Source organism: Pleurodeles waltl, chromosome 6 (assembly GCF_031143425.1).
Source record: "Pleurodeles waltl isolate 20211129_DDA chromosome 6, aPleWal1.hap1.20221129, whole genome shotgun sequence".
In the NCBI taxonomy this organism is placed as follows: Eukaryota; Metazoa; Chordata; class Amphibia; order Caudata; family Salamandridae; genus Pleurodeles; species Pleurodeles waltl.
Genome location: NC_090445.1, coordinates 1,133,250,281 through 1,133,274,494, shown reverse-complemented (window position 1 = coordinate 1,133,274,494; position 24,214 = coordinate 1,133,250,281).

The following is a 24,214-nucleotide window of genomic DNA, read 5'->3' as shown; positions in this document are numbered from 1 at the left end:
TTGTCTGCCCTGCTCAAACACATGCAGAGATACATCGTTTTCCCTGAGGTGGGGGATTTGCCTACAGTGAAGGGTGATTTCTATGCCCTTGGACATATTCCCAACATCATTGGTGCCAATGATGGGACACATGTGGCTTTGGTACCCCCCAGTGAAAGTGAACAGGTGTACAGGAACAGAAAAAGTTATCATTCCATGAAGGTCCAGGTGGTCTGTTTGGCTGACCAGTACATCTCCCATGTAAATGCCAAGTTCCCTGGGTCAGTGCATGACGCGTACATCATGCGAAATAGCAGCATCCCTTATGTGATGGAACAACTACAGAGACACCGTGTGTGGCTAAGGTTACCCCAACCTGTCGTGGTTACTGACCCCAGTGAGGAATCCCAGGACAAGGGCAGAGGAACGCTACAATGAGGCCCATGGGCGAACTAGGAGGATTATAGAAAGAACCTTCGGCCTCCTGAAGGCCAGGTTTAGGTGCCTGCATATGACAGGTGGATCCCTAATGTACTCACCAAAGAAGGTGTGCCAGATCATCGTGGCCTGCTGTATGCTTCATAATCTGGCATTGCAACGCCAGGTGCCTTTTCTGCAGGAGGATGGTCCAGATGGTGGTGTTGTAGCAGCTGTGGAGCCTGCGGAGAGTGAAGAGGAGGAAGACGAAGAGGACGACACAGACAACAGGGACACAGTGATACAGCAGTATTTTCAATAACACACAGGTAAGAATCAACACCGGCATTTTACATTTACTTACAGTCTCCTGCCTCTCTACTGTCTGTCCTTTTCACCCAGTGGATGCTAACAGAGTTGTGACTTTCCCTTCCAATTTCAGAGATGTGGGCCCCACTGCGTGACCTCTGCTTTGTTTGCCCATGGACTACAGCTGTGTGACAGTGGTATGTTGTCATCACAATGTAACTGGTCATTTTTGCACGTTTGTCTAATACATATTTTCAAAAAAACAGGCAGACTCCAGATTATTTGTGTGCAATAAGTGTGTTTATTAAAGTGCTCAATTTTGGGACATGGTTGAAAATCGGTGATGGGTGATGGTGGAGGAATGTCCATGGCAGAGTCCAGATTCTCAGTCTCACAGGTGCATTGTCCATATGCCTGTGGAAGGTGGAGCAGGGGCAGTTTAAGGTTGGACAGGGTGACAATGTGGGACAGTGGGATGACATCAGGGGGTATCCTTTCCTGGCGGGGGTCTTGGCATCCTACTCTGTCTTCTTCCTAGATCTCAGGCCCCGCTTGCGGGGTGGTTCTTCTTCTGCAGTAGGTGGGGTTCTGGTGGCAGGTTGTTGCTGTGTCGGGGCCTCCTGTCCACTAGCGCCGGCGGAGGTGGTAGGCTGTTCCTGGTCCATGCTAGTGACAGGGGCCCTTTGTGGTGCCACATGGTCCCGCAATGTGGTGACAATCTGGTTGAGAGCCACAACGATGGTGCCCATTGCGGAACTAATGTTTCTCAGTTCTTCCCTGAACCCCATAAACTGTTCCTCCTGCAGTACCTGGATCTCCTGGAACCTGGCCAGGACCGTCGCCATCGTCTGCTGGGAGTGGTGGTATGCTCCCATGATGGAGGTGAGGGCCTCGGTGAGAGTGGGTTCCCTGGGCCTGTCCCCCCCCTGTCGCACAGCAGCCCTCCCAGTTCCCCTGTTTCCCTGGGCCTCTGTCCCCTGGACCGTGTGCCCACTACCACTGCCCCCAGGTCCCTGTTGTTGTTGGGGTGGTGGGTTCACCTGGTTGCCCTGTAGTGGTGGACACACCGCTGATTGACGTGTCCTGGAGACAGAGGCATGGGCCCGCTGGGTGGGTGCTGTGCTGGTGTTCCCAGAGGGGGGTAGGTCTGCTGTAGCCTGTGGCTGTCTGAGGGGAACCAACTGTCCCGAGGTCCCCGATGGGCCGGGCTGGTCATCTGGGTCCAGGGAGACAGAGCTGCTGTCATCACTGGGGGCCGCTTCTGGGGGTGGGATGGACATTTCTGGCCCCTCCTGGGCGGTGTGGTGGCGTTCTGGTCCTGCAGGGGTATAAGAGTATGGTTATTGCTTCTGTGTGTGTCATAGCGTGCAATGGGTGGGTGCCCGTGTACCCCAGTGCTGGCATTCCTTTGTGGGGCTGTTGTGACTGCGGTTTGTGGGGAAGATGTGTATGTGCAGTGGGCATGCTTAGGTGATGGCTGTCGATGGTTTGTGGTGGCATGCAGGGTTTGGTGTTGGGATGGGTGGGTTGTGATGGTGAGACATTAGCAACGAGGATGTGTGATGGTGGTGGGGGGGAGGGTGGGGGTATGAGTTGGCATGCTGGTGGGATGGGGGGGATGAAGTAGTGGAGGTGAGACTTACCAGAGTCCATTCCTCCACCTACTCCTGCGAGGCCCTCAGGATGCAGGATGTTCAAGACCTGTTCCTCCCATGTCGTAAATTCTGGGGGTTGAGGTGGGGGTCCGCCGCCAGTCCGCTGCACCGCGATGTTGTGCCTGGATACCATGGAACGCACCTTCCCCCGTAGGTCGTTCCACCGCTTCCTGATGTCGTCCCGATTTCGTGGATGCTGTCCCACAGCGTTGACCCTGTCCACTATTCTTTGCCATAGCTCCATCTTCCTGGCAATGGTGGTGTGCTGCACCTGTGTCCCGAAAAGCTGGGGCTCTACCCGAACTATTTCCTCCACCATGACCCTGAGTTCTGCGTCTGAGAACCTGGGGTGTCTTTGGGGTGCCATGGGGTGGTGTGGATGAGGTGTGGGGTGGTGTTTGCGGGGATGAGTGTGGTGAGTGTAGTGGTGTGTGGTGTTTTGTGCGTGGTTGTTGTGTGGGTGATGGTGTAGTGTGCCTCTGTGTGATGGTGTTCTCTATTCTGTGGCTTCTTCTCTGATTTGTGGTCGTAGGGGTTTGTGGGTGATGTGGGTGTGTGTTTTATAGTTAATTGGGTGTGTGGTAGTGTTGTGTGTATGTGTCTCAGGTGTGTGTATTTCAAATTGTCCAATGTGGCTGTGTTTTGGAGCTGTATGTGTATTTTGAGCGCGGCGGTGTGTACCGCCAATGGAATACCGCGGTTGAAAGACCGCTGCGTGGATTCGTCGGTCGTAATGGCATGGGCGTTTTTCTGTTGGCATGACGGTGGAGGTTTGGTCTTCGCCAGTTTAACGCTGGCCGTTGGTGTGGCGGACTTTTGTTGATGTCGGGTTTTTGGCGGTTTGCCTCTTGAGGGTCAGAATGACCATGGCGGTTTACCGCGACCGCAGCGGTGTTGTGGCGGCCTTCTGACCGGCGGTAAGCGCCTTTTACCGCCGAGGTCAGAATGACCCCCTTAGTGTTAATCAATGGGAGAGACAGGTCTTACAGTAGTGAAAAACAAAATTTTCACTACCAAGACCTGTAAAACTTTAATTTACTTGTCCTACTTTTTAAATACAATGCACCCTACCCTATGAGGCTTTTAAGGCCTACCTCAAGGCTGACCTGTATGTATTAAAACAGAAGGTGTGGGACTGGTAAAAGCTTTGCCAGCCAGGTTGAAATGCCAGTTTAAAACTTCATTACAGGCTGCAATGGCTGGCCTGAGACTTGTTTTAAAGTTTGACTTAGTAGGTGGCATAGTGAGTGCTGCAGGTCTACTAATAGCATTTAACTTACAGGCCATGGTTATATATAGTATCATATACTAGGGTCTTTATAAGTAAAGTAACTGTTTCATACAGGTATAGGCCACTTGTACCATGTTTTAGACAGATACCACAAGCACTTTAGCCCTGGCTAGCAGTGGTAAAGGGCACATTGTCATAATGCCAACAAAAACAAATTCATAAATACAAGAGGGGTGAAGGGAACAATTTTGAGGGAATGCCACTCTAAAGATGTCATGTCTAGCAACTTAAACATATTCTGCCTGTAATGTTTGTTCAAATTATGAGGCTGTGTTAGGATGGACATGGCGCTGTACTGTGTTCTACACTGTGTATGCACACACTAACAAGTGAAACAGACATTGCAGTGTGGCCGGCCTGAGCAGTGGTACCCCATGTGTTCTCTGTACTTTAGTAAGGGCAGCCTTTACTGTATAGTGGTGCCTGATACTTCAAAGACACATATATCTTTCACTTAGATAACTGTAATAGCTGGTGGTTTGTTCTTAATATTAATAACTGTTCACTAACATTTTGTTAACCTGAACACTCATAGCCAAGGGTTTGTGATGCACATTCCTGTATACTTGTGTAAATTATACAGTGTGCAATGTCACTTAGCAGCACCAGAGTTTGGTTGAGATGTTGGCATTTTATTAATGCAAGTCCTTCCACTTGTAGGTAGACAGAATTGTTTAAAAACTGAAATTTATGCATTGGTATTTGCAAAGTAACTTTTATGATTTTGTACTTCTAGTATTTTCCCAATGTTTTTTCAATAGACTAGGGAGGACGGTATGAAATGCTACTCTTTTTTAAGTGAACAAAAGATTCCCAACCTCAGTTCTAGGAAATCACTGTACTGCAACACTGAATTTAAAATAATATTTTAATAAAATTACTATTATGTCTATAACATGATAATTGACCTTGGATGGTTAAAGCCTTTTCTATGTTCAGATTATCAAAGCCAAAAGTTGCCATTTTGATGTCCTTCACCTCAGTCTAAGAGTAATTCTATCAAAATGTACAATGCTTCTAACATAGGACATTAGTGCAACATTATCCTACTTTTTCAGTTCCACCAAAAAGCTGATTCTCCATTGGTGGGGTTTTATCAGTTATTATTAGTTCTAACTTAAAACTGGAAACCCTAGTTATGCCAACATTATACACACACTTAAGACAAAGGGCCTGATTATAAGTCTGGCGATCGGGAAACCCGACCACCAAACCCGTGGTGAGGAGACCGCCGCAGAGCTGGCTGTCTCCCCACATGCATTATTAGGAGTTTTCTACTGGGCTGACCAGTGTAAAATGTGTGGTGGCATTGGCTTGGCTCCACATGGAGCCAAGTCCAATGTCATTGCACAGGGGGCCTCTCTAGCCCCCTCAGAATGCTCACTGTCTGCTGAGCAGACAGCGTGCATTCTGATGGTGCTGGAGAGGGGGGCCCCTACACTGCCCACGACAATGTTGTGGGCAGCACACAGGTCCCCCTGTGGCCCTCAGAACTTCTTCTCCGCCAGCCTTTTCATGACAGTTGAACCCCCATGAAATGGCTGGGGGAGAATATAGTATGTAATCAGCATGGCCGCACTGACTTCAGCACCACCCTGGATGACCACAACAAAGACCGCCGTCAACCCGTCGGGATCAGAGATCCTAGGAGAGATGGCAGTCTTTTGGCAGACTTGTAACGTCGCGGTTGAATCACCACAACTGTGGTGGGTCAACAACTGCCGCGAGTCTGATGGTCTTGAGACCGCCAGCCTCGTAATCTTACGTACATAAGTTACACAATGAAGTAATGGTGGTGTGTAATTATTACAGTCTCACTCTGTTGCTACATTTGAGTTTAAAACATAAGGAATAAATGTTGTGTGAATTCTGTCAGGCTGCATTAATAAACAGGGAAGGAAGCAATCTGGAGCATCACAGATCTCCAGTGGGGAGGTGTCCTAATCACTTCATTGATCCAGAGAATTCCTTGGAGAGTTCTAAGACACTAGAATGCAATTATTCCTTGGACAATAAGTCTGACCTTTTTACAGCTTATCTGCATGTAATTATAATACCTTCTTCCATCCTGGTTTGCTGAGAATATTATACAAGAGTTATTCTGCACGATGATAAAACCTGATGGGCCCTCTGCAAGGTAATATTAAAGGAAACTAACCTTTCTCATACTCTTGTTCGGCTCAGTGCCCTGTACCAAAATCACAAAAGGAGAGGGATGAATGTGTGCTAATTATCCGCTTTCAAACTCTGGGTAGCATTGAACACCATCATTTTTGCCCAATTTTGTAACACACAACAAAATATGAATATCTGTAAATGTACTGTATAAATTAAGCAGTTAGGAAAGCAAAAATGAAGCACTTTTTTTGTAAATTTGAAGTGCGATAGAAACAAAGGGGTATTTTTATAGGCCCCTTTTGCCACCTTGCGCCACATTAACGTAATTTATTTTGACGTTAATGTGGCCCAACGAGGCCAAAATCCACACGCCAAATTTACAGAGTGGAGCAATGCATGCATTGCGCCACTCTATAACCCTTTGCGCTACATTATGCCTGCGCCAGGGATAATGCATGTAAATGGGGCATTCCCTCGTTAGGGGAGCCGGTAAAATGGTGCAAGGGAATTTATGAGATTTCCTTGCACCATTTATTATGGCACTTTTAACACCTGCGTTAAAAGGGGTTTCCATTCTTTGGAATGGGCCCCTATGTACTCTGTAGGAATAGCACCAATATTTTGGCACTACTCCTGCAGAGTACCTCAATAATGTCATAAAAATGACACTATTTCCCCCTACCCTATGCCATGGTGCGCCATATTTTAAACACGGCACACACATAATGGCGGTAGGGGGGTGCTAAGGGGCCCAGAGAAAGTGGTGCTGCACTCAGTGCAGTGCCACTTTCCATAAATCTGCCCCAAAGATTTTAACTGGATCACAACAAATCAAGACACTGGTGATACACAAATGGAAAAACATTTATTGAAACACGTTTTCCACACATTCTCATTTGTGTGCAATATAGTTAAACTGTAAATATACTACAACTGTATGTCTGTGCAAATTCAGGGCCGGGTTTACAAGGCCCTTGTTCCACTGGAGTGTCACTTTTTGTGAGGCTCCGGTGGCGCTGTGCAGTGCGCCAAAAGTACAAGGTGGCGCTATGCCACTTTTTGTGGTATAACGCCACCTTGTAAATATGGGCCCCTCCAACACAGTTTTCTGCTTCAGAGGGGCATTCAATGGGTGTTGCTGTGGGCGTTCCACCACAACACCCATTGCTTTTGATGCTGCCACAGATTTACAACAAGTCATATGCTTCAGTTCAATTAAAAACACCTACCCCATATTCATTAAAGCTAGGTGGGTGACAGAAGTTTATTGTTCTAAAAATTGGGTTGGGATTCTAAAATATTTGGGAAGTACTAGTCTAAACCAGTGGCAAATGCTCTTAGTATCATTCCAACCAAATGTATTTTGTCCACTATATCACTCTGTAAACCCCATCTATCCCACCATACCTACCAATGCCCCCAATACAGAGTATTCTTCTATTTACTCTCCTCCACTATATTCTGGTCATTATAGAAAACTGGAAAGTTAAAAATGTACTGATGTAACAAAACCCTGCTGTGCTAGGTTGTTTCCTTCTAACACAGAACAGTTCCATTTACATTAGTTTTACTTTCCTCCTCTGGCAATAGGAAATTAAAACAACTCAGAAACCTGGTTATCCAAAGAATCAGAATAACCAAAGCACTAACCCCACAGTGAGCTGCATCTTTATCACTCTATAATGCCTTCGTGCAAGGTAGATTTGTAAACACCCAAACATTAAACATCCCAACCTGCATGATAATTCTTTGATCATGACCAGACTGAGAGCTAGCACCTTAGAAGAGGCTGTGTATTATCTCTGGGTAAATTGTAATTACCCACAGCATTTAAAATCCTGCGTGCTTCATGTATGCGTCTCTCCAGTACTTGGGATCCTTCCGTATATTGTCACAAAACGAGCATGTGAATCACCTAGGCATTTACCACTCTGAGAGATGCATGGGTTGAGCCCTGCAGTGCTTTGAGAGCAAGCACTGAATCTAAATATAAGTGATCTGTAAATAAGCAAAGCTACAATTCAATGTATGCCAGGTATATGTAGCTATGTTAATTGATAACACACAGTCACAGATGTAACCTTCAGTAGTCGTTAGTCTTCGCCTATATTTATCCTCACCCTGAGCTGATAATCTTTCTAGTTCACTTCATCTCCTACTGAGCCCACCAAAGGCACCCTGGTGGAGCCCTTCTTCTGAAAGTAAACCTTTGATCTTTTCATTTTTTTTTTCATCAAATTTTGTTCACCGTATAATAAGCAAACAATACTATGCAGATGTCATAAATCACCACAGCTTGAATCCTAAAATAAGGACAGAGATTTACACATCTGTCTGAATGTACTTTTACATGCTTTTTCTGTTGTATAGCCATTTTTAGCAACTAGCCCTTCTGCTTGTGCCCTTTAGCCTAGTTACATATTTTTCTAGTTCATTTTTATTAAGTTAGGATTATCCTGGTGATAATTTATTTTCTTTACCTAGTTATCCTTTCGCCTAAGAATGCATTATGGCCCTCATTACAACCCTGGTGGTAAATCCTGCTTACCACAGTGCAGAAGACCGCCAACATACCGTTGTATCTGCGGAATTCCGCTACGGGTATTCCGACTCACAGCTCGGAATCTGCCACAATACAGACACCCACACAAGTCCGCCACACCAAAGGTCAGGGATAAACTGCCGATACCAAAACCCACACCGTCACACCAACAGGAATACGCCCACACTATCACGACCCATGAATCAACTCGGCGGTCTTTCAACCGCGGTAATCCATTGGCGGTACACACCGCCATGCTCAAAATAAACACACACAAACAAAACACAACCACATTGGACAATTCGAAACACACACATATGATACACATACACACACCACACCCACACACTCACAACACTATAAAACACACACCCACATCACCCACAAACCCTTACAACCAAAAATCTGAAAGAAGGCCAGAGAGAGAGATTAGCTAACGCAACACCAGCATACACAAACACACAACACCATCACTTATACGACATCCACGCACCTCAAACAACACACAACAACACATCCCCACACACATCACAACAGACAGCACCTCACACATCACCCACACCACATCATGGCACCTGAGGTTTTCAGAGGAGGAGCTCACGGTCATGGTGGAGGAAATCATCCGGGTAGAGCCACAGCTATTCGGATCACAGGTGCAGCAGACATCCATTGCTAGGAAGATGGAGCTATGGCGGAGAATCGTCGACAGGGTCACCGCAGTGGGACAGGATGCAAGAACACGGGATGACATCAGGAAAAGGTGGAACGACCTACGGGGGAAGTTACGTTCCGTGGTATCCAAACACCAGATTGCTGTACAGAGGACTGGCGGTGAACCCCCACAACAAACAACATGGGAGGATCAAGTCTTGGCGATCATGCTTCCTGAGGGCCTCGCAGGAGAAGCAGGATGACTGGACTCTGGTAAGTCAAATCTTAACTACCATATCTCCCCCACCCCACCTGCATGCCATCACATACTCCCACCCTCACCCTCACACCCATCACCCCAACACCCCACAGATACCCCACTACCACAACCCACACATCCCTAAATCAAGCCCTGCATGTAACACCAATGCATGGACACCCATCACCAAAGCATGTCCAGTAGAGATACTTACTGATGCCCCAAAATCACCAATCACACAAGGGCCACAGCAATAATGCAAGCACAGGAGTAGAGGTTAGCTCACCCATTGCACAAGATGGCACACACAGATACTAAGATTATGCATTCACACCCCTAGCCAACGTCACCGGACAGGAGGTGCCAGACATATCCAGTCCCCCCCACAGAAGAGGCCCACAGTGATGACAGCAGCTCTGCACACCTGGATCAAGATGACCAGCCCGGCCCATAAGGGACCTCGGGACACTCGGTTTCTTGACACAGTCACAAACCACCACTGAACCTCCCCCCTCAGGAAACACCACCACAGCACCCACCCAGGGGGCCAACCCTCTGTCCCCAGGACAAGTCAATCAGCAGTGTGTCCACCACTATAGGGAACCCAGGCAAACCTACCAACCCAAGAAAATCAGGGACCTGGGGGCAGTGGCAGTGGGCACACGGTTCAGGGGACAGAGGCACTGGATAACAGGGAAGCTGGGAGGACTACTGTGCGACAGGGGGAGGAAAGGCCCAGGGAACCCACTCTCCACGAGGCACTCTCCAACATCATGGGAGCCTACCACCATTCCCAGGAGACCATGGGCACGGTACTGGCCAAGTTTCAGGAGACCCAGCGGCTGCAGGAGGAACACTACCTGGGGATCAGGGAGTACTTGAAGTCCATCAACACCACACTGGTCACCATTGCAGGGGTGCTGGCAGACCTTGTCAACACCAGGAGGGATACAGTGGCACACCAATGGGCCCCTGACACTAACCTGGACAATGAACAGCCCTCCACTTCCGCCGGCACTAGGGGACAGGAGGCACCGCCACAGGAACAACAGCCCACCAACACCCCACCCCCTGCAGAAGAACCACCCTGCAAACAGTCCCTGAGATCCAGGCAGAAAACAGAGAACATTGCCAAAACCCCTGCCAGGAAATAAGACCCACCTGAATGTCACCCTTCTGTCCCACTTTGACACCCTGTCCACCTTAAACTGCCATTTCTCCACTTCCTATGCCCCATTGGACAATGCACCTGTGAAACAAATAGACTGGACTCTGCCATGGACATTCTTCAACCATCACCCCAGCCCATTTTACAACCCCCTCTACTTATTTGCACAGAAATAAACGCACTTGAATCAAAAAACAATCTGGAGTCAGTGTGTGCTTTTACAAATCTGTAATTGCAAAATCTCTGGAATACAGCAATGTCAATGTACTTGTTCACATACCAATTTGTCACAGCTGTAGGCCAGGGGTAAACATAGCAGAGGGCACAAAGAGGGACCCAGATCTATGAAATAGAAAGGCAAAGTAACAAGTCAGGGTCCATACACTGAGTGAAAATGAAAGACCTATGCTAGCTCCAACAATCGTATGAGATGTGGGAAGCAGTTACATCTTCTCACCTGTGTCTCACTGGAAGTATTGCATGATGATGTTGTTTCGGTTGTCGACATCTTCTTCTTCTGCCTCCTCTTCTTCACTGTCCACAGGCTCCACAGCTGCCACAAGACCACCATCTGGCCCATCCTCCTGCAGAAAAGGCACCTGGCGGCGCAAAGCCAGGTTGTGCAACAAACAGCAGGCCACGATGATCTAGCACACCTTCTTCGGTGAGTAGTATAGGGAGCCACCTGTAAGATGGAGGCACCGGAATCTGGCCTTCAGGAGGCCAAAGGTGCATTCTATAATCCTCCTAGTTCGTCCATGTGCCTCATTGTAGTGTTCCTCTGCCCTTGTCCTCACTGGGGTCAGTAGCCATGACAGGCTGGGGTAACCAGAGTCACCTGCAAATGTCGAGGGACAACTGTTAGACAGACACTAACCCTTAGGGACAACCCAATTCCCAGACACCAATGTCAACTGAATTTGGACCTTGGTCTCACTTATTAGCCACACACGGTGCCTCTGGAGTTGCCCCATCACTTAAGGGATGCTGCTATTCTTCAAAATGTAAGTGTCATGCACAGAGCCAGGATACTTGGCATTCACATGAGAGATGTACTGGTCTGCATGGCTTAATGCATAGGGCTGCTCCCTGTGTGTTGTGTCTGCCAACGGTAGTGGTGTTGCAGGCACTGAACATGTGTTTCTTCTGTCTCCCCTCTTTTTGTTTTGTCACCCTGTTCTTGCGTGCACTAGCATCATCTGGTGGAGGAGCATTGGCACCAGAGCAGGAGGGAGCTTCAACCCACATGGCCCTGGAGGGTGAAGCAACAGAGTCAGAAGCCACCAGTGGGACGGAGGGCGAGGGGAGCTCCACAACAGGGACAAGAGCATACACCAGCGACAGCGACTCCTCCTCTGATGGGAGCTCCCTTGCCGTGGTGGGCACCTCTGTGCCCATCGCATCAACAGGTACAGCCGCCAATCCCCTACCAGCACCGCCCTCCCAGCAGCCCCTCAGTGTGTGTCCCGTGCCTGCTCACCCAGGAGGGTGGCCATCTCCTTCGCCCCAGGCACCTCAGCCCCTTCCCCAGTCAGCCCTGCTGCCCTCAGTAAGGAGGCTACCTCCTGAGATCCCTCAGTGTTGGGCAATCTCCCATTTTGAATGCCATCCAGGGTGTTGAGAGGCATTTGCAACAAACAAATGCATACCTGGAGGGCATTCATTCTGGGCAGGCGGCTCAACAGAGAGCATTTCAGGCTCTGGCCTCAGCACTGATGGCAGCCATTGTCCCTGTGTCCAGCCTCCCCCTCCAACTTCCTCCACCCTAACCCAATCCCCTGTACCTCAGCCTATCCCAAGCACACCTCAGACCAGCATGCACACTCATCAACACACAAGAGTGGAGATGGCAAACATAAGCACCATACATCCCACAAGCACTCACACAAGCACCATCCCCATGTAGACACAGCAACATCCACTGCCTCCACTGTGTCCCCCTCCTCCACGTCCTCCTCCTCCCTCCCTGTCTCGTCTCCACTCACACCTGCATGCATTACATCCTCAGCCACTACCTCCATCACCAGCACACCCATCACCACACAACGCTCATGTGCAATCACCACCCCCACTACCATTCACACATCCCCAGTGTCCTCTCCCAGTGTGTCTGTGAGCCCTCCTCCCAAACTACACAAACGCAGGCACACATCCACCCAACAGCAATCCACCTCACAACAGCCTACGGCCCATGCACCTTCACCCAAATTCAGCAAACGTACACCTCCTACAACCACTACCCCTTCCTCCACTCCCAAACCCCCTCCATCTTCCCGTCCCAGTGTGTCTAAAAAACTTTCCTGGCTAACTTTGACCTCTTCCCTTCACTCCCCCCCCCTGGCTTTCCCCTAGGGCCAGGCTTTCCAGGTCCCAGCCCAGCACCTCAGCCACTAAATATCCAGGCACAGTGGTGCCAGCAACTGCGGGGTCATTGAGTGCGCCACCCATCAGGGCTGCCAGTGTGCCACGTAGCGAGGCCAAGGACATTCCGCCACCTGCCAAGGTGAAGAAGGTGCCCACATCCCGGAGGGAGAAGCTGCACCTATCAGCCACCAAGGGCTCATCCAAAATAAAAGAGGACAGTGGCAAGACACCTGCGGAACCATCAAAGGTGGGGAAGGGACACAAGCTGAAGAGCAGGTAAGGACAGGGCACGGTGGCTCCGACTGAGGGACTTGAGTCACCCCTTCTGTCAACCACTACACCAACCTGTACGGCGGTGAACTTCCGCCACCGCCACCAGCACCGCCACCAGCACCAGCACCGCCACCTGCACCGCCACCAGCACATCCACCTGCACAGCCACCTGCACGTCTGCAGCCTCAGCAACAGTCCCCAGCATCTTCCCCAGTGGGCAGCCGTCTGAGGCTGCAGGAGACGTCCTGCTGTGTCCCTCAACAGGTGCTGACACATGCACCACCACCAGCACCTCCACCACAGACACTGCTGCAAGCACCGCCAACAGCCCCGCGACGTGCTCAGGCAGTGGCACCACCGCTGACATGGCTACCATCCCCAGTGGGCTGCCGTCCGAGACTGGAGGAGATGTCTTGGACCCTGCCCAGCTTCCATCATGCATGACTGTCATCACTGCATGCACCAGCAGGTGGAAGGCGGAGCCGCAGCAGGGTGGGGTATGTCTCTGCCTCCATGGTGTATCATGCTACCTGTTCCCAGGCAATCTCGTGGCACACACACCCATGTGAGTTAATGGGTCCAGCCACACTGCATGTAGAGCAGTCTGGGCACAAATTCCTCTCTAGAACCAGTGGAGAAAAAACATCCACTACCTCAGTCCTTGGCAGGATGAAGCTCTCTGGGCACAAAGCCCCCTCCAGAACCAGTGGAGAATGTTATCCACTTGAGAGAATGTGGTTTTGTACTCCCCAGGATAAAGTAGTGGGCAAACCACTCACTGGAAAGACTTGAGAGACTGTGGCTTTGCACTCCCCAGGATAAAGCAGTGAGCAAACCACCCACTAGAAAGACTTGAGAGACTGTGGCTTTGCACTCCCCAGGATAAAGCAGTGGGCAACCCACCCACTGGAAAGACTTGAGAGACTGTGGATTTGCACTCCCCAGGATAAAACAGTGGGCAAACCACCCACTGGAAAGACTTGAGAGACTGTGGCTTTGCACTCCCCAGGATACAGCAGTGGGCATGGTGCCCCCTCGTGCAGCAGTGGTGTTGTGCGCTCATCCGGCTGAGGTGCCCCCCCTCCTCTTCCCCCTGAGGTGCCTGTTTAATTTCGATCTGATGCCCCTGCAGTGTTCTCTCCGTTTCGAGTCAGGTATCTTGTGTGGGCTTCGCCCATGCAGTTTGGGACCACTGGTCCATGGACAATGATTGGTACAGTACCCAGACTTGTGTAGTTGGTGTACATATTTGTATATACTGAATTTTGAATTTTCACTATCTGATTTTTCATGATTACACTTGTTACAATCATTTCCTTTTGTCCTTGTATTCTTCCAGGGGGTGAGGGGGTGTATATGTAATGTTGATGCATGTATTTGTGTGTATGGTGTTGTGGGTGAAGGTGGGGGTGGGGGTGTTGTGTGTTGCGTGTGTGTGTCACTCTCTTTTCCCTCCCACCCTCCCCTGTGTTGTAGGTGCAGTACTCACTGTGGTCGTCGATGGCGTTTGTCCTGCTCCTGATAGAGCAGGAGGAAGACCAGCATGGGCAGTATGTGTAACTTGGGCTCCATGGCGTCCTGGTTCCTCATTGAATGTCGAGAGGTGAGTGGTTTCCCTTCTGTGTACTGTTTCCGCCGTGCTTTTGATAGCATTGGTTCCGCCCCGGAAAAGGTGGCGGATAGGCGTGTTGGAATACAGTGGATGGTACTTTGTCCTCCGCCTGTCTGTTGGCGGTTACCGCCGCGGTGTTTGTTTCTGCCGCCGTGGCGGTCGGAGTGTTAAAGTGGCTGTCTTTGTTGGCGGTTTCCGCCACGGTCGTGATTCCATTTTTTCCCCGCCGGCCTGTTGGCAGTATTACCGCCACTTTAAAACCGACTGCCAGGGTTGGATTGAGGGCCTATGTGTCTTAGTGCGACACTCTTTCATCCTGTGCTTTCCTCAAGGCTGCAGCTAGATAGGATTGTCGGTACAAGTGGTACACTGCGTCTCTAACATACAGAGAAACACAAGTATTTTAACATGGGGACATTTTCTCAGAACACCCGCTGTTTTATTATAAACACATTTTTTTGTTCCATGCATGTTAGAGGGAGGTTCCAGCCAGATGACCATAACTGCATGCTGCTTGACTTTGTCAAAGCTGCTTGTCGAGATCACCGGTTCCCTGGCCTACTTCGGGATGGTGTCTCTCTAGGCAACAGGCACACTCAAGTATGGGGGATGATGTCTTCCCAGAAGGGAATCCTGATGGATGGATTAGCGCTTATAATGTTGTGCTCTAAAATAGCTTAGGTAGGAACCATATATAGTGCTTCATGACAGCATGGTGGGGCTTTTTCTGTGTTTCACTTTTCTTGTAACAATTTAGCTTCTAGGATGTTTCATCATTCTTATTATTGCACTTCATGCTATTTTATCTAAGACGCAGCTGATTCAGTAAATCTTATTGAACCATCTTCTGCCTCTGTTTGTCTATGCATGTGTGAGACTAATATAAATGAGAGAAAAGGATGAGATCTGATCCACCACGATTTCCCTGAGAAGTCATTTTATGTCATGCGCCTGGTTGCTACAAATCATGCCCGCTCTTGGGCAGAGATGAGGTGCTGCTAGTTGGCAGGAAACAGATTAGGTCACCAGGTGTCACATGGTGTGGGTCTGGACTCAGTTCCCAACAATTCAGGTGATGCTCCCACCCAACTCCAGCAGCTTCATTAGGATAATAAGAGCCCATGTGACATTCCTATTCACATGCATTCTCTGTAGTACGCCTGAAAAGCTACAGATTTCCAGGAGTTATACTGGGTAGGCCATATGACATTTCCCAACAGCTCCTATTTCCACTGTACGGAGTTCTACATAATGTAGAACTTCATAGAGGGAGAATGGATCATCCTGTGCAAATACACACTTTTTTCCAGCGAGAAACATACGTATCCATGTGAAGAAAGCCCTTACACTGTACCCCAATAAATCTGAGGGTGATCCGTTCCCCTTCCAGTCCGGCTCCCAAAACCTTTCAACAACTGTTCAATGCATGCATCTTATTCAGCGAAATTAAATATTGAGACTACTAGCTTAATAATTACTCTTACCCACAATATTATGCAAACTTTCCTAAAGTAATTTCCATTATTGTCCAGGAGATATGTGTCTGTCCACACAAGGTTCACCCCTGTGAACCTTCAGGTTACAAAACTCTTTAGAGCAAATTAATTGATAAGAAGAGCTACCTTTCCACAGAAAGGTTCCTACATTGTGAGAACTCACTGCTATGAAGATTGTTCATATTACATGTCCCGTTAGAGTTACACCATGATTTTTTTGTGTGTGGATGCCTGAGTATTGGGATAATGGCTAATGAGGGATGCATAGATAGGAATATAATGTATATATCTGACTATTTTCAGAGTAGAAATAGGTCTGATTGAAGTTTGAGTGTTACCAAAGTTCCAAGGCTAACAGGGCTGTGGAAGAACCACTTCACGCACCTTGATTTCTCATTAGCCATAGGAGAGTAACCACCAATAACAACTGTATTTACGCCTAGCAGGAACCCCTAATTCACATAGGCACAACAGCTATCTCTAGCAATTCCACACAAGCACAACTACAATGCGCACCTGGCACTGAACTACTGCCATCAGGTCCTTAATGCCACTTCTATATGACCACAAGCGCTGCTCACTTGGACCACCATGGGGCCCTCAGCACCAAAACGACTCAAGGGATCTACAGCCATTACTACCAGGTCCACAAAACTGTAACAGCTACTCACATAGGCCAGCGCGACCCCCATCCCCATGCCTGTGCAATGTCGCAATAACCATTACCATGAAGCACTACACACATGCTTCAAAGTCCTAAATAGCACTGCAAGAGCTCAGCAAAGGAATTCCATACTTCTGCCTGTCTTATAAAAAACAGAAAACTTCACAGGTTCTCTCTGTTCCACCCTATGAAATAACCCAAGTAGTATGTGACTCACTATGCAGGTCTATAAAATGTAAAGATTCACTTACCTCACACTTCTGAATTTCAGTGACGCAATCATGGCTTAAAAAATTAGCTGCACCTTTTAACACCACAAAAGAGGAATACTAAACAGGAACGCTCAAAGTACCCAACCCCACCAACACCGAGAAACTCATGCATACTCACAAAAAGTACACAGTTTACCTGTTTTTGTGTTTTTACTCTAGCTACTACTCAGTCAACTCGAAAATTAAGACACAGGGACGTACAAAACTATTGCATTAACTCATAAGTAATGAGTCAGAAAAAAAAAATGAATTCTCTCAATTACCGACACAACCAGCTACCACGACATTTCAATAACCACTTAAAGCACATCTCTTACTCAGGGAAAGTAAATATTGACAGTACCCGTTTAACAATTACTATCTTAACATTTGGTACTAAGATAGTATGAAAATGTAAGCATATCTCTTTCCACACTTACTATGCAAAAGCGTAACTGTATATAAACATAGAAAAAACGATCATCAATACATTAAAATAACACACAACAAAATGGATAGCAAACAATAGACACTCATCTCATTGACTTAGAAATTGTGAAGGTATGTGCCTGCCATAGTGCCAGCCTTATCACAGGCGGCACCCTGTATGACAATGTTTGTCACCGCCCCCCCACAACCCCCTCCGTCACAGATTCTCTCAAAACCACCCTTTAAGAGTGCCCCTCAAGTTTCCATAACTACACTCTCTCAGATGCATTTAATTAGATTTATAGCACCACTCATACCACTGTAGGGTGTCAGAGTACTTTTACACAGAGGCAATCATATGTGTGTAGATCAGTGTAGAAGAAATGTTACATAAGACAGAGGACTACAAGGTGTGGGAGTGACATGTCATCCATACTGGTAGGCTCTATAGTTTAATAGTGCTTGGTCTGTAGAAGCACAAACTCAGAATTTAAAATGTAACACCAGGGTCAGGGGGTCTCTTCAATATTTAGAATTATTTCCATCCAAATTAACCCATTATGCAACATTAGGATAATGAAAGACCGGGGAAACAATAATAACGCTCTAATCTATACCTTGTTGAATGTATGCAGTTAACAGTTTACTGTTCTATATTAGGATTTTAATTTATAAACTGTACGTAACAAAAGGATCTCTGTGACAAAAGCAATAACTCACTGGCCTATTTGCATTATCTGCACTTGGGATCTTCATGGTACATGTTCGTTGCAGCAGGCATATTAACCCTCTGCCTACCTTATGAGAGTCAAAGCTTTCACTAGAGAAAACTCCTCTCTCTCTCCAGGCAGAATATTAATCATCAGAATTATCTTGACATTTTTACTGTTGCCTGAAAATTGCTGGAGGCAAGGAACACTGCGGCAGGGGCTTTTAAAACTAATTTACCTGCAAACACAGCGGCCTGTCCCGGAGTCAGCACCCGGTGCGGTGGCACCAGTCGCACTGCCCTAGCTCGCCTGGTCAGGTTTCAAACAGGTGAACCTTCCGTTTATAAGCAGCTGCGGAGCACTCGCAATGATGAGCTTACCCTTTCACGGAGCTGTCAAAACTGAATGGCGCATGTCACGTTGGAGTTACCCTGCGAATGCTATGTGGACAGCTGAGCACTGGGATGGCGGTCTGTGGGTTGTGTACGAATGGAGATGCATTGAGTGAGCTACAGTATGTCTCAGATCTGGATACTAGTGCATGACACAATAATGGTGCTAGGGGTATAGGCTATGTGGAGGTGGTGTTGAAGGCGGGTTCAAGGATAATGCAAAGGTGTGGATAGAACTACTTTCAGAGAATTCTATCTGTGTCTCAGCACTAGAATCCAGCAGCTCACACGTGAGAGGCCTGTGGCGGAGTTAGTACTTCGTGTTCATTGCATTACAGAGGTCAAGGTTATAGTTCAACAGATGTGAAACAATACTGCATGATGAAACCATCATAGAGGTGTTTCATGAGAGCCCTGCATAATTCCTTTCATTTTGCATCCTGTCTGCAGAAGTCTCAAGAGCAGGCTGTCAAATCCTACCAGCACATTCAGTACCTTTGGAAGAATTCCCAAAACCCACTTCACCTTTTCAGCATGCCTCCCTCCCCGGTTTTCTCTGACAGTAGAGCATCATTTTGGCAAACAAATGCACTCACTCCCCATTGAGAAATATAGAACTGTTCGGGCCGCAGGCTACCTGCCAAGTGAGGAGTGTGTTAAAAGCATAAACATTTTAAATAGATTGCAGGAGAAAGCTGAGAGGCATGTGCAGACCTTCTCTGCGGGTCTGTGAAGTGGCAGCTCACCTCACCCCTGCTACAGGCACGGAACAGCTCTATACTTTGACATGGAAGCAAAAAACTTGTACCCCAATATTCAGAACACCACGCAATTCCGAAAACCCCACATTTACCACAGACTGTTCTCCCATTTAAAATAATTGCACAAAAGGCACCCTCTCAACATCAATTTAGCAGAGTATATTAAATAAGTAAGCTTAAATGAGTTCTAAATCAGGGAAAATTAAACACGGTTTTTTTACAAAATCTCAAAATCAAGCTGTACAAAATAAATGCTATAAAGGCTTTAATGCAAAGTTATACAGAGTAGTCAAAATGAGAAATCATTCAAAGTCCCAAATGAGTAGCAAAATCAAAAGAGAATTAGCCAGTATCCCTAGCAGAACAGGAAAGTCTTCTAAACAATCTGGCTCAACCCCAGAATCAAGGGGTTCTTACACAAACCTTGCATAACAACTTAGTAAAAACAGCTAAAATATCGTCTTGTGATCACAAGTAACAATTCTTCAGCAAATTAGAAGTTTAACCATCATTACCCTAACATATACGCACTATCCCTTTTAAAGAAAGTATCCAGCATCTTCCGTGATCCTGCTATCCAGAGATATTGAAACAAAATATGAAATGTTTCTACAATATCACTTCGTACAAATGACTAAGACCCGTTTACACATTGGAACTACAGAGTAAGATGTTGTAATGTGTAGTAATGTCATGGTTCCTTTAAAGAAGATAATTATTATGATAGAATTCCTAGCTGTAATAAAGTTTACACCAGAACAATATCAAATGAAGTAAACTTGATTTATGATACTGGTATAATAATTCCCTTCTTTAAAGGAACCATGACATTATCTTTAGAAAGAAGAATGAAACATTGAAAGGTATTCTGGGAGGAAACAAGCCCAAGGTACATTAGTAAATTACATTAAATAACATTTTTGGTGGCCATCTTGAGGTATTGGGAAGACTGCTATTAATATTTAAAGCGTCTGTGAACTTCAACAAAGTACAGTTACACGTAATATTACGAAGAAATTTAGGACAACAATTAACAGCGAGTGCCTACAGCGACACAGTGTTAGGCACTCCTAGAAATAAGTACATACAGAAGGAAAGTGAAAAGTGGAAATAGAAGTGCCTACAGAGACACAGTGATAGACACACCTACAAACATGTGCCTACAGTAGCAGAGTGCCTGCAGTGACACAGTGAGGTGCACACCTAAAGTGAGTGATAATTCCCATAAACTACAGTGATAGGCACACCCCCAGTGACTAGTGTCATTATAACAATTATATTGCTGGTAATTGTGTAACAGTATGGAGGCAGGGATTATTCCTCCACCGCCATTCTTACCCCAAATGGTAAACCCACAGATTGAGTGGGAAGAGTGGGTAGAGATGTTTGAAAATAATATAGAAGCCCTGGATGGGAGGGAATTGTGAGTGTTGAGGAAGAAAGCATTGTTATTAAGGGCACTAGGTAATGAAGGTCAGCATATTTTTAAATATTTACCCATAGCCTTAAACGATGATGGTCTACCTATATCAAATGTATTTTTGGAAGCTAAAGCAAGGCTGGAGAAACGTTTTGAAAAGGAAGTTAAGGTAGTAATGTGCAGAAATACATTTTACACAAAACCACAGAAAAGGGATGAGTCTGTTGACCAATTTGTAATGAGGCTATGGGAATTGTCGATAAGATGTCAGTTTGAAAAAGTGAGAGATGAAATTATATGTGATCAGTTGATAGTGCAATGTAAGAACAAAAGGATGCACGAAAGACTGTGGACGGCAAAGAAACCCTTATTGCAATATGCTTAATAAATAGCAAAGGTAGTGGAACAGTTCGAATAATGCATGAAGGAAATGGAAAAGAACGAGAGTAGTACTAATGTATCGTATGTTGAGCAAGAAAAGAAATACGTTTTTAATATGAATAAAGGTTATTGTAGGAATACAAAGAAAGATATGGTATACATGAAAGGAAGTAATTACAATATAAACACTCATAAACAAATAAAGAAAATATGTACGAGGTGTGGGAGCCACTACCATACGTCGCAAGTTAATAATTGTTTCGCCATAGGAAAGGACTGCAAGCAATGTGGGTATAAGGGGCACTTTGCACACATATATGTAAAGCAAACAACAAGTTTGAGGTAGATTATATTCAGGAAGATGCAGAAGAAGATGAAGTGACCGATGTAAATTTTTTATGTGTGTCAGATGGTCAAATGGAGTATGGAAGGCGGTGCAGCCCAAAGGCTACATTCACTATTAAAGATGAGAGTGTCCAACTAATGGTAGACTCGGGGTCCTTATATACAGTTGCACCAAAAGAACTGTTTAAGTTACAATGGCCCAGAGTATGCCTTCTTCCCAAAGATATTAACCCAATGGGGACTCAAAGGTTATGTACATAAAATAAAGCTCAAATCCATCACAAGGTACAGAAAGTTTCTATAATAGCCAGACAAGAAGTGAGAAAGATGCTCGAAGAAATAAAAGACAAAGGGATAATTGAAACAAAAGAAACATCGAGTTGTATTTCTCCATTAGTCATCACAGGGAAATCTGATGGAACGTACAGGTTATGTATGGACTTACGTTCTTTGAATTAGAATATAGTGGTCGATAACTTTCTGCTTCCTAATATCAATGAGTTAATACTGTTGTTGAAGGGAAGAAGGTACTCCAAGTTAGACCTAACGAGCACATACCATCAAATTAAGTTATATAAAGACTCTAAACACCTAACAGCATTCATAACAAAAGAGGGAGTATTCGAATTTACAAGGATGCCATTTGGATTATCATCTGCAGCTGGGGTGTTTTAAAGAATGGTTAGTCAAATATTGAAGGCGATAGAGGGAGGGGTCCATCTCCAAGACGACATTTTGGTTTTTGCAGACACTATCGTAAATCATAACATGGTTCTCAAAAGAGTGTTAGATAAGATAATTGAAGCAGAATTAACACTCAAGAAAGAAAAAATTAACATTTTGTGTTGAGGAGGTAGAATGTCTAGGTTATATGTTGTCAACTGCAGGAGTAAGACCAAAGAGAGATCTGTTAGAGGCCATAAGAAGAGCAGCTACTCCTCTGGTTAAGACCAATTAAGATCTCTCCTTGGTCATTTCGAATTCTATGCAAAGTTTGTAAAGAATTTTGCAGGAAAAACTGAAAGTTGAAAGACATTTTTAATGAAAGGATGCAAGTACAAATGGCCTGAAGATCAACAGAAATCTTTTGGTAATATAAAGTATTAAATTTGTTCAGCTGGGGTACTGAGTCAGTTTTATACGAAGCTCCCACCAATAATTACAGTGGATGCAAAGGCAATAGGATTGGGGGGCATTATGTCACAGAAACATAAAAATGGAGAAAAAACAATAGCCTTTGCATTCCGTTCTTTAACTCAGGCAGAACAAAACTATTCTATTATAGAAAGAGAGGCACTGACACATGTATGGGCGTTTCAGTACTTCAGAACTTATTTATGGGAGACCCCAATTGTAATATGTGCAGGTCATAAACCATTGTTAGGAATTTTGTTAGCTGGTGGGGCAAAAAATGTATCAGCGAAGCTGGCCAGATTTGCAGCCTGCTTAGAGGAATACCAATATACTGTGGAATATATTCTAGGGTGGAAGAACATTCAAGCGGATAGTTTATCTAGGTTACTGCTACCTTGGCAAGTGTGAAGGTTTGATGGAATGATTTGATAGAATTGGGTCAATGAGCAACAGTGAAGGATTAAGTGAGAGCATGGATAAAGTTGAGGTATTACGAATGGTCATGGATCTGGTGGTTAAAGGAAGTAGAAGAGAAAGTACTGTGCCTATATCAGTAAGACCATATGTAAAAGTCATTGATGGATTGACAGTGTGTAGGGGCAAGACTATTATGAGACAAGATAGGGTAGTACCACCAAAAAATTGAAGAATGGAATTGTTTAAAATGGCACACGACGGCCACTTACGCCAAACGTTAACAAAAAGGAGATTACGAGAACATTTTTGGTAACCAGGTACAGATCAAGAGGTTGACCAGTGGGTGGTAAATGCGATGACTGCAGAGATGGATTAAAGAGACTAAGGGTTGTAGAACAGTCCAGAATGCATGTGGTAAGTGATCCAGGTGTTCCGTGGCACACAGTATGCCTGGACTTTCTAGGACCTATGGGAATGATTATACCTGAACTATAGTATGCCCTGATAATGGTTGATGTAAATAGTAAATGGTTAGTAGCGAAGTTCATGCAGGAAATTACGACAAAAGAACCATAAGAGTTTTGGAAGAGGTGTTCAGAGAGGAAGGATACTCATACAAGTTAATAACAGACAATAGTACCCAGCTAGCATCAGAAGAAACAACAAGATATTTGAATTTTGTGAAATCTTGTACTCGTGTACTTCTCTATATAATCCACAGGAAAATAGTACAGTAGAAAGGGCCAACGGCATGGTTAAAGGAGTGATTCAAATGGCCATTACAAGAAGGAGTAAAGTAAAGAAAATGGTGAGCGAGCTGGTATGGGCATATCGTCATAGTGAAAATGGGGTTGTGAAAAAGATTCCCTTTGAGATGATGAGGGGAAGGAAAGCAAACACAAAAATGTCCCCACCTGGATGAAAATCTTGATGAATCAAGGAGATACTGATAGAAAGAAGGAATGGAAACAGAATGGAAATGTGGGAAGGATAAGGAGAGGAGATTGGGTGAAATTAAAGCCAGGCCACAATAGTGCAGGGTTAACCAAATTCCAGGGCCCATACAAAGTAAGGAAAGTACATTAGAAAGTACTTAGAGAATGGTAAATGATGGAACATGCATAGTGTAGCGTTATATGAAAATAATGATAAGGATATGGTGAGAGGAAATGAGAG